Raw genomic sequence first — 15,107 nt, forward strand, 5'->3', positions numbered from 1 at the left:
CCAGGTTTCTTCTTTTTGTGTTAAATAACACTTAAGTGAAGAAGAAGTTAAGTAATTGCATAGATAGTGTCTTTTCTAAACCCTTTTAAATTTATAGTAGGATTATCTAAGTGCTTAATTAAGCATTCCGAGGATAGGAACCTAACCTTATATCCAGAATCACACAATTGACTAATACTAAGAAGGTTGTACTTGAAATTGTCAACAAGTAATAATTTTTTAATAATAAAGTCAGTTTTGAGTTCAATATTACCTATCACAATGACCTTGAGTTTGTCGTTGTTTCCAAAGGTAACTGTTCCTAGACTTTTATAGGTTAGTTGAGTGAATTTGGTATGATACTCAGTCATATGTTTGAAGCAACCACTATCCAAAATCCACTTGAATTCCTACAATAGGTGGAGATAAGTTCAGTTTAATGTTTAAGTTCTTAGATTTAAAAATTTTAAAGTTAATTTAAAGTTTTTTAAATATAATTTTTAATTTTTTAATTTTTAAATTTTTAAGTTCAAATAATTAAAAAAAATACTTTTTAAGATAAATTTTTTAAAAAAATTTTAAGTTAAAATAATTTTTAAATTAAAATAATTTTTTAGATAATTTTTAAGTTAAAATAATTTTTAAAAAAAATTAAGTTAAAATAAATTTTTTAAAAATATTTTTAAAGAATAATTTTTTAAGTTAATTTATTTTTTAAAATAATAAATTTTAAGTTAAAATAATTTTTAAGATAATTTTTAAGTTAAAATAATTTTTTAAATAATTTTTAAGTTAAAATAATTTTTAAATTAAAATATTTTTTAAAAAATAATTTTTTTAAAGTTAAAATAATTTTTCAAATAAGTTTTAAAGAATAATTTTTTAAGTTAAAATAATTTTTTAAAATAATTTTTAAGTTAAAATAACTTTTAAAAATAATATTTTTTAAATTTAAAATAATTTTTAAATAATAATTTTTTAAGTTAATTTATTTTTTTAAAAAAATAATTTTTAAGTTAAAATAATTTTTAAAATAATTTTTAAGATAATTTTTAATTTAAAATAATTTTTTAAGTTAAAATAATATTTATGTTAAAATAATTTTTATGTTAAAATAATTTTTTAAGCTAAAATAATTTTTAAAAAGTAATTTTTAAAGAATAATTTTTTAAGTTAATTTAATTTTTTAAAAAAAATAATTTTTAAGATAAAATAATTTTTAAGTTAAAATAATTTTTAAGTTAAAATAATTTTTAAGTTAAAATAATTTTTAAGTTAAAATAATTTTTAAGTTAAAATAATTTTAAAAAATAATTTTTAGGTTAAAATAATTTTTAAGATAATTCTTTTAAGTTAAAATAAATTTTTTAAAATAATTTTTAAATCAAAACTTTTAAGTTTAATTTAATTTAAATCCTTAGTCATCTCACCCTATCTATGTTTTCAATCAGGGAATCCTATAATGTTGTGAGATGAGTTAAATTTAATTTCAGGATTTGGTTTAACCTTGCGTTAAATTTAGGTTTAGCTTTGGGCTCAACAAACATACATTCTTTGGATAAACTTCTGAGATATGGTGAGTCACCTGGACATCATTAGAATAACCATGCCTTCGAAGTTTTCCAAATAGTCCTATCCATTGAACTTAGTACAAAACCTTGATCTAACTAGTTAGGATCCATAAGGGGTAGTTTCAGTTAGTTCCACTCAGCCAAATGCGTCAGGTCGAAGCCATATCTTCTTGGACATGCATAGACGGAGCTTCCCTAACCTACTATCATCCAAAACTTCACCAGTATCATAGGTCAAGTTAAACTTTGTCCCTTTTTAAGGTAATCCTAATTACCCTGCCGGGTAGGCTAGTTTTGGATGTGCCAATTAGTTTACAGCCTTCCCCTGAATTATTGATCTGGATTAAATTTTAGTTCTGGGTTTATGTCGATTACTTTTATAATTGTAATGAACTTGATGATAGTTTAGGTTTGATTTGGTTATGTAGTTATTTCTATTATTTGATTTTGGTTTAGTTGATTTAATTTTATAGTCAGGATTCTGAATTGGGTTATTTATTTTTACATAATATACTTTATTTTTAGGCATATAGTATTGATTAATTCCTACTTGCGTGGTTAGACACGCTTTCGGAACCCAAGCTTTAGTTTGTGTTTTATGTTGAGTTATTAGTGACATAAATGATTTATTTGTTGAATTTAGCTTGTAACCAAGCCCAGATTTGTTGTATACTACTTTTTGATTATTTAATATTAGGTCTAAATTTTTAGATCTAGTTGTAAAATTTTCTAACAAATTTTTAAGTTTGTTAATTTTAATTTTTAGTGTTGAATTTTCCTCCTCAAGTTTTATGACTTGATTTGGATTTGTTTTTTCAATTTGTTCCTTGAGTTGTTGGTTTTCCTCAAGAAGCATTTTATTTTGATTTTCTTGTTCAGTTAATTTTCTATTTAAACAAGAAATGATTTTTAAAAACTTTTTACTTATATTAAAGTTTATCTCATCAGAACCTTCGGAAAAGAGTACGGACTCGTGGCTTGATTCGAGTTCGGACCCGTCTTCCGATTCATCCTCCGATTCTGATTCGCTGGCCATCAGCGCGAGGTAACTTCGGTGCTTCTGCTCTTCGGCTTCCGATTCCTCTAAAGACGATTCGCCCCACGTTGCTTTGAGTGCCTTGTTTTTAGTTGCCTTGGTTTTGTCGTTCTTCAGCTTTAGGCACTCGTTCTTATAGTGACCCTTCTTGTTGCATCTGAAGCAGGTCATATTCTTTGGTTCGGTAGTGGTGTTAATCTTCTGTAGGTCTTTTCTGCTGATGTTCTTCTTTCTCCTAGTGAACATTTTTCTTACCAAGTTCACCAGGTGTTCTTCGTCTTCTGAGTCTTAGTCAGACTATCCTTCAGATTTAGTCTTAGTTCTTGACTTTTCCTTAGAGGAACCTGCAAAAAGGGCAACACCTTTCTTAGTTCTAGCGTTAGTTTGCTCGTGTAGCTCAAGTTCACAAAATAATTCGTCTAACTTTAATTTTGAAAGATTCTTTGAAATTTTGTAGCCATCCATGATGGATGCCTACAGTACATTTTGAGAAAATGCATTTAGGGCGTACCTTATTAAGCCGCGGTTCTCCATTTGGTGGCCGATGGTGTGAAGCCCGTTGAAGATATCCTTTATCCTCGCATGGAGTTGACTCGCCGATTCTCCTTTCTACATTTTTATATTAAATAATTTATTTAAATAAAGATCTCGTTTAGTTACCTTAGCATCGCTAGTTCCTTCATGCAGTTCGATGAGATTGTCCCACAGTTCCTTCACATTTTCGTGTGGGCCCATTCGGTTCAGCTCTTCCTTCATTTCCCCACATTGTAGTGTGTTGAGGGCTTTGTGTTAGAGTGTATACTAAAAGCCTAGCTTTTGTAAACATTTATTTTGAAATAAAGAATCACATTGGTCAAAATTATCTACATTTGTTTGCTAAGTGTAGTTGTTCAATTAATTTATATTGTAGGTAACATGGTGTGTGGTGTCACACACAGAAGATCATGTTATCAGTTCTTTATAAATTATAAACAGTTGCTCACGACTAAGATGGAAAGGAACAAACCGTTGGAATAGTCTGTAGGATCGAAAATAATTTAGATATCTCCATATTTGCATGATATTGTCCACTTTGGGCCTAAGCCCTTATGGTTTTGCTCTTGGGCTCTCCCCAAAAGGCCTCATACCAATGGAGATATCTTTTCTCTTTATAAATCATGATCTTTCCCATGTGTTTTACAATGTGGGACTATGTTTGCAACCTTGCAAACCCAACAATCCTCCCCTCAAACAAAGGATCACATGCTTCCCAAGTCTGATCCTTCGACCCACCAGGTCTTCCTGCCCTTCGGTCCACCCGACCTACTAAGATTTCCTTATCTGGCGTCTGGTCCTCTTAATTCGAATAGGAGCCCCCATTTTCTTTGTTTGAGGTAATATTGTATCCACATGGCTTAATCAGACTATAGCTGTTGTACACAGTCGGTGGTTAAACCTTCTGGCAGTCCGGGCTCTGATACCACTGTAGGATCGAAAAGAATTTAGATATCTCTATAATTGCATGATATTGCCTACTTTGGGCCTAAGCCCTCATGATTTTGCTCTTGGGCTCTACCCAAAAGGCCTTTTGCAAAACCCTATTTTTCCTCTCAACAACTCCATTTTGTTGAGGAGTCCTAGGGGTGGAAAATTCATGTTTATAACCTTTTTTCATACAAAAACTTGTGAATCTATCATTTTCAAATTCACCTCCATGATCACTTCTTATCTTGTTTATCTTATAATTCTTTTCATTTTCTACTCTATTACAAAAAGCAATCAAGGTATCTAGAGTTTGATCCTTATGTTTTAAGAAGAACACCCATGTATATCTAGTGTAATCATCCACAATCACAAAGCAATATCTACTACCATTTAAAGAAATATATCTACTACTATCAAATAAATCCATGTGAATGAGCTCCAAAGCACTTGAGGTACTTACAATGTTTTTACCTTTATGAGTAGCTTTGGTTTGCTTACCCATTTGACATGCATCACACATTTTGTCTTTTTGAAACTTCAACTTTGGTAATCCTTGCACCAACTCCTTCTTTGAAAGTCTTTTGATATTCCTCATGTTGGTGTGAGCAAGTCTCCGGTGCCAAAGCCAAGTCTCCTCCTCTTTAGACATGAGACACTTAGCAAACACATTAGTAGCACCAAATAGTTCAACTTGATAAATATTTTCTCTTCTATAGCCTATGAGAATATTGGTGTTTAGTTCACTATGCTTGATTAGGCATTGAGATGAGTTGAACTCAACTCCATAACCCGAATCACATAGTTGACTAACACTTAAAAGATTAAAGACCATGCCTTTCACTAATAACACATTTTTTATCACAAATTTTTTAGAAATTCTAATATCTCCTATTCCTATAACTTTTAATTCACCACTATTACCAAAAGAAACGGTACCTTTACTTTTGTGTCTAAATGATGAAAATTTTGAAGAGTCCCCCGTCATATGTTTAGAGCATCCACTATCTACGAACCATATTGTTGGATGCTCCCCCTTTGCGCATGCCTATTTAAACACGATAAACCAAATGTTTTGGTACCCAAACTTTGGGTCCGGTAGCATCAATAATAAATTGCTTGGGTACCCAAGCTTGAACAAACTTAGCCCTTGAAGCATGATTTCTACTAATCAGAGACATGAATTTAACTTCCTTATGTTGTGATTTAAAACCTAGTCCCGCTTTGTTGTACACACCCCTTTGAGCTCCTAGAATCATGTCTAAATATTTTGAGCTTGAAGTAAATTTTTCTAGAGCACCTCTAAGATCATCAACTTGTAATTTCAGCGATGTATTTTCCTTTTTAAGATCATCAAAATCATTTGTGTCATTTTCATGAAGCATGCAAATTTCACATGACACAATTTCATTCTTAAGTGATTTCAATTCATTTTACAATTTTTTAACCTTCCTTTTGATTTAGCTAGTGCATTGGTTAAGCATGCAATGATGGCATACATCTTATCAAGCTTCGGAGAAATTACCTCATCATCACTATATGATGACTCACTTGAAGACTCCACATCCTCCTCATGACTATCTTCGTCTTCACTATCTTCAACATGACTTAAGGCCATGAGAGCCATGTGCTTTGAGCTCTTCCTTTCATCTTCTTCCGATGAGCTTGACGATGAGTCGTCCCATGTGGCTTTCAAAGTCTTCTTCTTTTTCTTGATCTTTTCCTCTTGCTTCTTCAACTTTGGACACTCCGTTTTGTAGTGCCCCTTTTTCTTGCATTCATAGAAAATTACATCAGTCTTAATCTTAGAATCCACAAGAGATTTACCTTTTCTCTTTTCATCATTGAAAATCTTCTTGACATCCTTCTTGTCAAACTTCCTTGAATGCCTCATCATTCTTCGAACAAAATTTGCCATTTCACTTGATGACAGCTCTTCATCACTATCACTATCACTATCTTGCTCAGATTCTGAAGATGACTCCTTCTCCTTCTTCTTTTCCTTGTGCTTCTTTTTGCTCTTTTCACCTGCAACCAAGGCTATACCTTTCTCTTTGTGGCTTGTGTTAGCTTGCTCATGCAATTCAAGTTCACAAAATAGTTCGTCCAATTTTACTATTGACAAATCCCTTGAAACCTTATAGGCATCCACCATGGATGACCATAATGAATTTCTTGGGAAGGATTTTAAGGCATACCTTATGAGATCCCGGTTCTCCACACTCTCTCCAACTGAATGGAGACTATTTAAGAGTTCCTAGAATCTCCCATGTAGTGAGCTTATCGTTTCTCCATCTTTCATTGTGAAATTCTGAAGTTGATTTATTAAGAGATCTCTCTTTGCAATTCTTGAATCCTTGGTGCCTTCATTTAGCTCAATGAGCTTATCCCATAAATCCTTGGCACTCTTGAAAGGTCCAACCTTGTTGAGTTGTTGTGAACTCAACCCACACTGGAGAGTCACGATTGCCTTAGCATTTGCTTGAGCCTTCATTTTTTGTTCAACAGTCCACCTTGATGATTCAAGCATTTTTTCCATTTTCGGTTGGCGCCGTGAATCCCTCCGTGATTGAGAACCACATGTCAATTTCGGTTATGAGATAATGCTCCATGCGGCTCTTCCAATAAGCGAAGTTGCTGCCTTCATAGAATGGTGGTCGTGAAGTAATATGTCCTTCCTTCAATGACATCTTGTAGCTCTTAACTTGTGCTTTCTTGGCGGTGAATCCTCAAAAGCAAACCGATGCTCTGATACCACTTGTTAGGATCGATTGAGCTAGAGGGGGGGGGGGGGGTGAATGATTCACTTTGTTTGGTTGATCGACGTGATTTTGCGTAGCGGAAACTTGGAAGCAATACTAACTCTTGTATTTACTTGGTATCCACCTCCTCAAGGAGGTGACTAGTCCAAGGATCCACACCACCGTCACCTTTCCACTATCAAACTTCTCCTTCTCGGAATAACACCGAATGTGGAGAAACCTTACAAGACTTACAACTCTCCCTCTCCAAAGTAAAGGATCACAATCACTACAATGAAGAAGAAAAGAAGAATTACAAACTTGAACTGGCTTCTTCTTCGCAGAGTGAGACTCTAGAAAGTAGCGAAGGGGAGAGCTTGAACTTGAACACTTTTTAAGATCTTGAGCACTTTTTAGATTAAAACCTTAGGGAGCAATGGAATAGTATATATTGCTTTGGCTTTCCCTTTTTGCTCTTTAAACGTCTAGAAAACTAGCCGTTTCTCACATCATCGTCGCCGTGAATCGATTGAGTGCATATTCTGATCGATTCAAAAATATTCGTTGAGCGCCATTACGTCAAGATCAACGATGCAGCTTATTTTGTTCGAACTTGAATCGATTGGGGCATTCCTCTTAATCGATTAAATCTATCAATCGATTAAGGAATCGATTCAGACGCAGGCATACAGAATCGCAGATGCTCTGTGAATTGATCGGTCGATCGATTCAAAAGGATTCTGTGCTTCGCGCAGATGCTTCTCCGATCGATCGGCCGATCGATTCAGAAGCATTCTGTTCTTCGCGCAGAATCTTCTCCGATCGATCGGCCGATCGATTGGTTTACTCCAATCGATCGGTCGATCGATTCAGAATCATTCTGTTCTTCGTGCGAGCTCAGTCAATTGATCGATTGGTTTCCTTCAATCGATCGGCTGATCGATCCAGGAACTCCCTGTATCACAGCCATGCGTATCAATCGGTTTACCAATCGATTGCTAGTTTCTCGATTGATCACAAGTAGATTAATACATATTTAATTTCACAAATACCTCATGTCAGGTGAACGCCTGTTCTCCTGGACTTCCTTGCCTTGCATCCAGTCTTCCGACCTGCAAGGACTTCTCTTGCCAAGAATCTGGTCCTCGTCCTTCTTGGACTTTTCCTGCCTTACATCCGGTCTTCTGACCTGCAAGGACTTCTTCTGTCAAGAATCTGGTTCTCGACCTTCTTGGACTTCTCTTGCCTTACATCCGGTCTTCCGACCTGCAAGGACTTCTCTTGCAAACTCACAGTGCATGTTAGATCCAATGTATTAACTTAAACTTAAACAATTGTCAACACATTGAAACTTTCAGGGCATGATTGCACCAACAATCTCCCCATTTTTGATGTTTGACAATCTATTTAAGTTTAGGTTAATTTCCAACACACCATAATAATAAAATGGTAAATAGTAATTGTAACTACACATAAAATTCACCTGAGTTAAGCATAAGCAGTAATAGCAACACATGAATTTCATTCTTAATCAATTTAAGCATAAAGAACATGAATTTCATTCGTAATCAATTTAAGCATAAACTTCAAACATATATCTCCCCCTTTGCCAAATATCAAAAAGGAACTATAAAGACTCCCCCTCGATGGGTGCATTAAGCAAAAATAATATACACAAAGGGCACTCCCCCTAAACCAAAAGACAATAATCATGCAAACCATAGACTAAAAAGGCATAACTAAAAGCAGTAGTGGCAAAATACATATGTCCAACAACAAATCATAACATGTATCCAAAACATGAAATGGTGTCGAAGATGCACACCACAAACTAAGAGACACATAAACAAACATCCATACAGAAAGGCGACACTAGACGTCATAACAGAACATAAAACTCAATCATGTCGCCCTCAGAAGGAGCAGAAGGGGCAGCAGCATCAGTAGGAGCAACAGGACTCTGGGAAGCAGCAGCAGGATCAGGGGGCACATCATCTGCCGGAGGAGGGGGCTGAGGAGAGCGGCCTGATATCCAAGAGCGCACTAGCTTGGTCAAAGAATCAACACTCCTCTGCAAGGTGGCAATCTCGGCGCGCATCTCAGCAACAGCCATGGACATCTCTGCAAGGTATCTACGGTCTCCTCAAGCGTCTGAAGCTGAGTGGCCACGACAGGTCCTGGAGAAGTAGGTGCCTCCACATCCACCTCAGGATCAGCAGCCTCCGGTGCCAGTGCCTGGCCTGCCCCTCGAGGTCGCTCTCGTGGTCCCTCACCAAGAGCACGCCGGTCAATCCATCGGACGCCATCCGACCTAGCCTCAATACTAGTCTTCATGAAAGACCGTGCAGAGATGCAGGAATATGAGACTGTCATATGCTCTAACTTCCCGTGAGATACCTTTACATGCATGGACTCCAACTAGTCGGTAATGATATTGCCAAAAGGCATATGAACTGTCTGCTGCACAAGCTGAGTGAAATGGATGATGCAGTGAAAGATATTCAAGGCAATGTTGACATCTAGGTGGTGCCGCATGGCATACAGTAAAAATATGTGAGAGGGTCTGAGAAGGGCTAAGGCACGAGAGACGATAGGCAGAAGATAATTAATAACGATTTTGAATAAGGCATTGTCTAGGGCAGATAATTCAAGGGATGAGAAAGTGGTGATATGCGCAAGTGGACCATCTGGACGGGGACGGCCAAAAAGAGCTTGATGCATGGAAGTAATGGTGATATGCTCGAATGGCGGAGGCAAGAGCTCTGACAGGGTAGGATAAAATATGAAATCATTCGTTGACTGGCGACACCCTAAAAACTCCTAAAGAATCTGATAAGAAAAATCCATGCTACGCTTGGCAACACACGTGCGATAAAGAACTCCATCCGAGGTATGCAAGTTGTTATAGAATTCGGAGACAAGCTTGCGTTCACAATATACAATAGAGGAAAGTCGATAATGCTCTATTAAGGAGAACACTTCAAAGCAGGAGTCGTGATAAAATTTGTGATCAATGGAACTAGGGGGAATCAATTTGAAAGTGTTTCGGTTAAAGGCTTGCTGCAAGGCAGCATTTGGAAAGTGCTGATCAGTGGGAGGATGAGGGCGAGATTGCAGCTGAGAGGAACCCTTACCCGACTCTCCAACCTTTTGTTTTTTTCTAAAGGATGGAAAAGAAATGCACAAGCACAGAAGCAACACGATGGAACAGAATGCAAAGAAAGGAAAAAAAATGCCATGCACATGATGCATGAATGAAATGCACTGAAAACATAGTAAGATTAGCCACATTCAAACGACAAGAGAAAAAATTAGAGAGAAAGAAAAAGAAACAGTGGAGGAGTTACCTAGGGTTTGGCATCGGGAGGTCTGTGACGAGGAGAAGAGTGGAAGTGGGAGAGAAAAAAAATGGCACTCGGTGCCGGAGAAGATCGTCGGAGAGGACGGCCGACGAGGGCAGGTGTATCGCCTGAGAAATCACCCAAGATAGGGCACGTGCCGAGTCAAGAGAGAGAAAAATGGGAGTGTGAGGAGACCTAGGTCAACAGTGTCTTTTAAGTCAAATTTTGAACTCCCCGATCGATCGCTCGATCGATTGAGATCAAGTGGATCGATCGAGCGATCGATTCACGGAGCTTCTGTGTGATTCAGAGAGTAAGTGAATCGATCGGGCGATCGATTGAAACGTGCTGAATCGATCCAGTGATCGATTCAGCGACGTTCTGTGAGAGAAACAACAGCGCCCCAATCGATTGACCAATCGATTGGGAGTTCTGCTGCAGATCTGAATATATTCAGAGTGAATTTGAGAAATGCACGAATAATTTTGCACTAAGTCAAAAATTGTGAAATGATAGGTAGACACTACAAATGTTGATTTGGATCAGGGAAAAATAAAAATTGACGAAATTGATTCTTGTGGCCGAGGATTGACACATAATTGGAACTCATCTAAAACGTCAATAACATTCATAAGTTCGTATCTAACAACACACGAGTAACGCTTATCCAAACACATCCTTCAACAGGTTTTTTCAAAAATAAGTTTGATATATATGAATATCAAAATAGAAATTTCCAATCATAATCTTGGGCTAAATGCACATGGATTTTACATTTGCTTTCCCTATGATTGGACAAATGAATATTTCATATGAAAGCCACTTGTCTTGACCAAAATAATGCATCATAACAAGCATTATGACCAAAAGAAATGCCCCTAACCTCTCACCCCCATCTAAATCATATCAAGAGGACAATCCTATATTTTTGTGAGAGGCAAAATTAAGGTGAGGAGAACTTAAAGAGCTTTTACCTATGAGGTGATCATGGAGGATGTGATTTAATCAATACAACACATTCCCAATTCCCTTCTAAGAAAACTAAATTCAACTTCGGGAAGAAGTTTAGTGAAGATATCGGCTAAGTTTGATTTTGACTCAACATAATTTAAAATGATGTCACCTCGAGTTACATGATCACGGATAAAATGATGTTTAACTTCTATGTGTGTCATTCTTGAATGATGGATGGAATTTTTGGTCAAGTTGATGGTACTCACATTATCACAAAGAACTTAAACATTGTTGTAGGTAAGATTATAGTCCTCTAGAGTATGAGTCATCCACAATAATTGTGATACACACTCTCCCATGGTAATATATTCCGCTTCGGTTGTGGAGAGAGCTACACAATGTTGTTTTTTACTTGACCAACTTACTAGGGAGGATCCTAGAAATTGACAAGTACCACTAGTACTTTTACGATCCAATTTGCATCCGGCATAATCGGAATCGATATAGCCCACTAGGTCAAAAGTTTCGGTTCTAGGATACCAAAGGCCAACATTCTGAGTTCCCTTAAGATATCGGAGAATTTGCTTAACGGCACTCAAATGTGACTCCTTGGCACAAGATTGATACCTTGCACATATACCTATGACAAAAAGTATATCGGGTCTACTAGCCGTGAGATAGAGAAGACTTCCTATAGCACTACGATACACCTTGGAGTCAACTTCTTTTCCCTCAATGTCTTTATCCAATTTAGTACTAGTGGCCATGGGAGTAGATATTTTCTTTGCATTTTCCATTCCAAACTTCTTAAATAGCTCTTTGACATATTTAGATTGATGAATGTAAATGTCCTCTTTTGTTTGCTTAATTTGTAACCCTAGGAAAAATGTCAACTCACCAACCAAACTCATTTCAAACTCACTCTCCATGTGATTAATGAATTCATTTAAAAAATCTTTATTTGTGGAACCACAAATAATGTCATCGACATATACTTGGGCCACAAACATATCATTACCACTATTTTTTAAGAATAAAGTGGGATCAATTTTTCCTTTATAAAACCCTTTTGATACTAGAAATGTTGACAATCGTTCATACCAAGCCCGGGGAGCTTGTTTTAGCCCATATAAGGCCTTTTTAAGTTTATATACATGATTTGGACACTCCAAATTTTCAAACCCCGGCGGTTGCTCAACATATACTTCTTCTTTCATAACACCATTTAAAAATGCTGATTTCACATCCATTCGATACAACTTGAACCCCTTGTGGGCGGCAAAGGCCAACATCATCCTAATAGACTCCAATCTTGCTACGGGCGCATAAGTTTCATCATAATCTAATCATTCTACTTGATTGAAACCCCTAGCAACTAATCTAGCTTTGTTTCTCACAACTATCCCCTTATCATCAAGGTTGTTTCTAAAAACCCATTTTGTATCAATAATTGATTTGTTGGTAGGCTTAGGAACTAAATCCCAAACTTGACTTCTCTCAAATTGAGATAGTTCATCCTGCATTGCTAAAATCCAATCTGGATCAAACAAAGCATCATCAACGGTCTTTGGCTCTATTTGAGATATTAGGGCTACTTAACTTCCTTCATTTCTAAAGTAAGATCGAGTTCTCACACCTTGAATAATGTCTCCTACTACTTGATCTAAGGGATGATTTACATGAATCCTAGTAGGTCTTGATTCTTGATTTGTTACACTTTCGAGTTCAAGTGGCAAAGTTTTATTTTTCTCACAATCACTCTCTTGATTTTCTCCCCCTTGATCATTTTCTTTGTTTAGTGTTAATTTCTCTAACTTAAATTGTAATTCTTCATCGGTTGCTCTTATAGGATTCAAAGAAGGATTCTCTTCAAATACAACATTTAATGATTCTTCAACTATTTTAGATCTTTTGTTGTAAATTCGATACGCCTTGCTATGACTTGAGTAACCTACAAGAATGCCCTCATCCGCCTTAGCGGAGAATTTTCCCAAATGATCTTTGGTGTTTAGAATATAGACCTTACATCCAAATACTCTAAGATGCCTAATTGTAGGTGGTTTACCAAACCACAACTCATGAGGTGTTTTTCCTAGAAACCTATGTATTAATGTTCGATTTTGCACATAACAGGCCGTATTAATTTCTTCAGCCCATAGGAAACTATGAAGTGAATATTCATTTAACATGCTCCAAGTGGCCTCTTCCAATAAGCGAAGTTGCTGCCTTCATAGAACGGTGGTCGTGAAGTACTATGTCCCTCCTTCAATGATATCTTGTAGCTCTTAACTTGTGCTTTCTTGGCGGTGAATCCTCAAAAGCAAACTGATGCTCTAATACCACTTGTTAGGATCTGTTGAGCTAGAGGGGGGGGGGGTGAATGGCTCACTTCGTTTTGTTGATCGACTTGATTTTGCGTAACGGAAACTTGGAAGCAATGCTAACTATTGTATTTACTTGGTATCCACCTCCTCAAGGAGGTGACTAATCCAAGGATCCACACCACCGTCACCTTTCCACTATCAAACTTCTCTTTCTCAGAATAACACCGAAGGTGGAGAAACCTTACAAGACTTACAACTCTCCCTCTCCAAAGTAAAGGATCACAATCACTACAATGAAGAAGAAAAGAAGAATTACAAACTTGAACCGGCTTCTTCTTCGCAGAGTGAGACTCCAGAAAGTAGCGAAGGGGAGAGCTTGAACTTGAACACTTTTTAAGATCTTGAGCACTTTTTAGATTAAAACCTTAGGGAGCAATGGAACAGTATATATTGCTTTGGCTTTCCCTTTTTGCTCTTTAAACATCTAGAAAACTAGCCATTTCTCACATCATCGTCGCCGTGAATCGATTGAGTGCATATTCCGATCGATTCAAAAATATCCGTTGAGCGTCATTACGTCAAGATCAACGGTGCAGATTATTTTGTTCGAACTTGAATCGATTGGGGCATTCCTCTTAATCGATTAAATCTATCAATCGATTAAGGAATTGATTCAGACGTAGGCTTACAGAATCGCAGAATTGTAGATGCTCTGTGAATCGATCGGCCGATCGATTTAGAAGGATTCTATGCTTCACGCAGATGCTTCTCCGATCGATCGGTCGATCGATTGGTATACTCCAATCGATCGGTCGATCGATTCAGAAGCATTTTGTTCTTCGCGCAGAATCTTCTCCGATCGATCGGCCGATCGATTGGTTTACTCCAATCGATCGGTCGATCGATTCAGAAGCATTCTGTTCTTCGCGCGAGCTCAGTCAATCAATTGGTCGATCGATTGATTTCCTTCAATCGATCGGCTGATCGATCCAGGAACTCCTTGTATCACAGCTATTCGTATCAATCGATTTACCAATCGATTGCTAGTTTCTCGAGTGATCACAAGTAGATTAATACATATTAATTTAACAAATACCTCATGCTAGGTGAACGCCTATTCTCCTGGACTTCCTTTACTTGCATCCAATCTTCCGACCTGCAAGGACTTCTCTTGCAAAGAATCTGGTCCTTGACCTTCTTAGACTTTTCCTGCCTTACATTCAGTCTTCTGACCTGCAAGGACTTCTTCTGCCAAGAATCTGGTTCTCGACCTTCTTGGACTTCTCTTGCCTTACATCCGGTCTTTCGACCTGCAAGGACTTCTCCTGCAAACTCTCACAGTGCATGTTAGATCCAACCTATTAACCTAAACTTAAACAATTGTCAACACATTGAAACTTTCAGGGCATGATTGCACCAACATAGTCGTAGTGTAATTAGGTATTAGTTTATCTTGACTAATAAATTACACTAGTACACTCTAAGTGTATTGAGTAGGACCATTTAAGGTAAGTTCTTTTTATACTTACTTAATAAAAGAACAACACCTTAATTATTATGGAAGTGTGTGCTCTTAATCCTAATATAATAACAAGCACATATATTTAGTATTTATTTCTTTAACTTATCAAAGGGTGAGATTTAGCTCGATAAATCAAAAGGCTCGATAATTTAGAAAATGATATTACTTATAGTGTGTG

The sequence above is a fragment of the Zingiber officinale genome, chromosome 9B (assembly GCF_018446385.1).
Source record: "Zingiber officinale cultivar Zhangliang chromosome 9B, Zo_v1.1, whole genome shotgun sequence".
In the NCBI taxonomy this organism is placed as follows: Eukaryota; Viridiplantae; Streptophyta; class Magnoliopsida; order Zingiberales; family Zingiberaceae; genus Zingiber; species Zingiber officinale.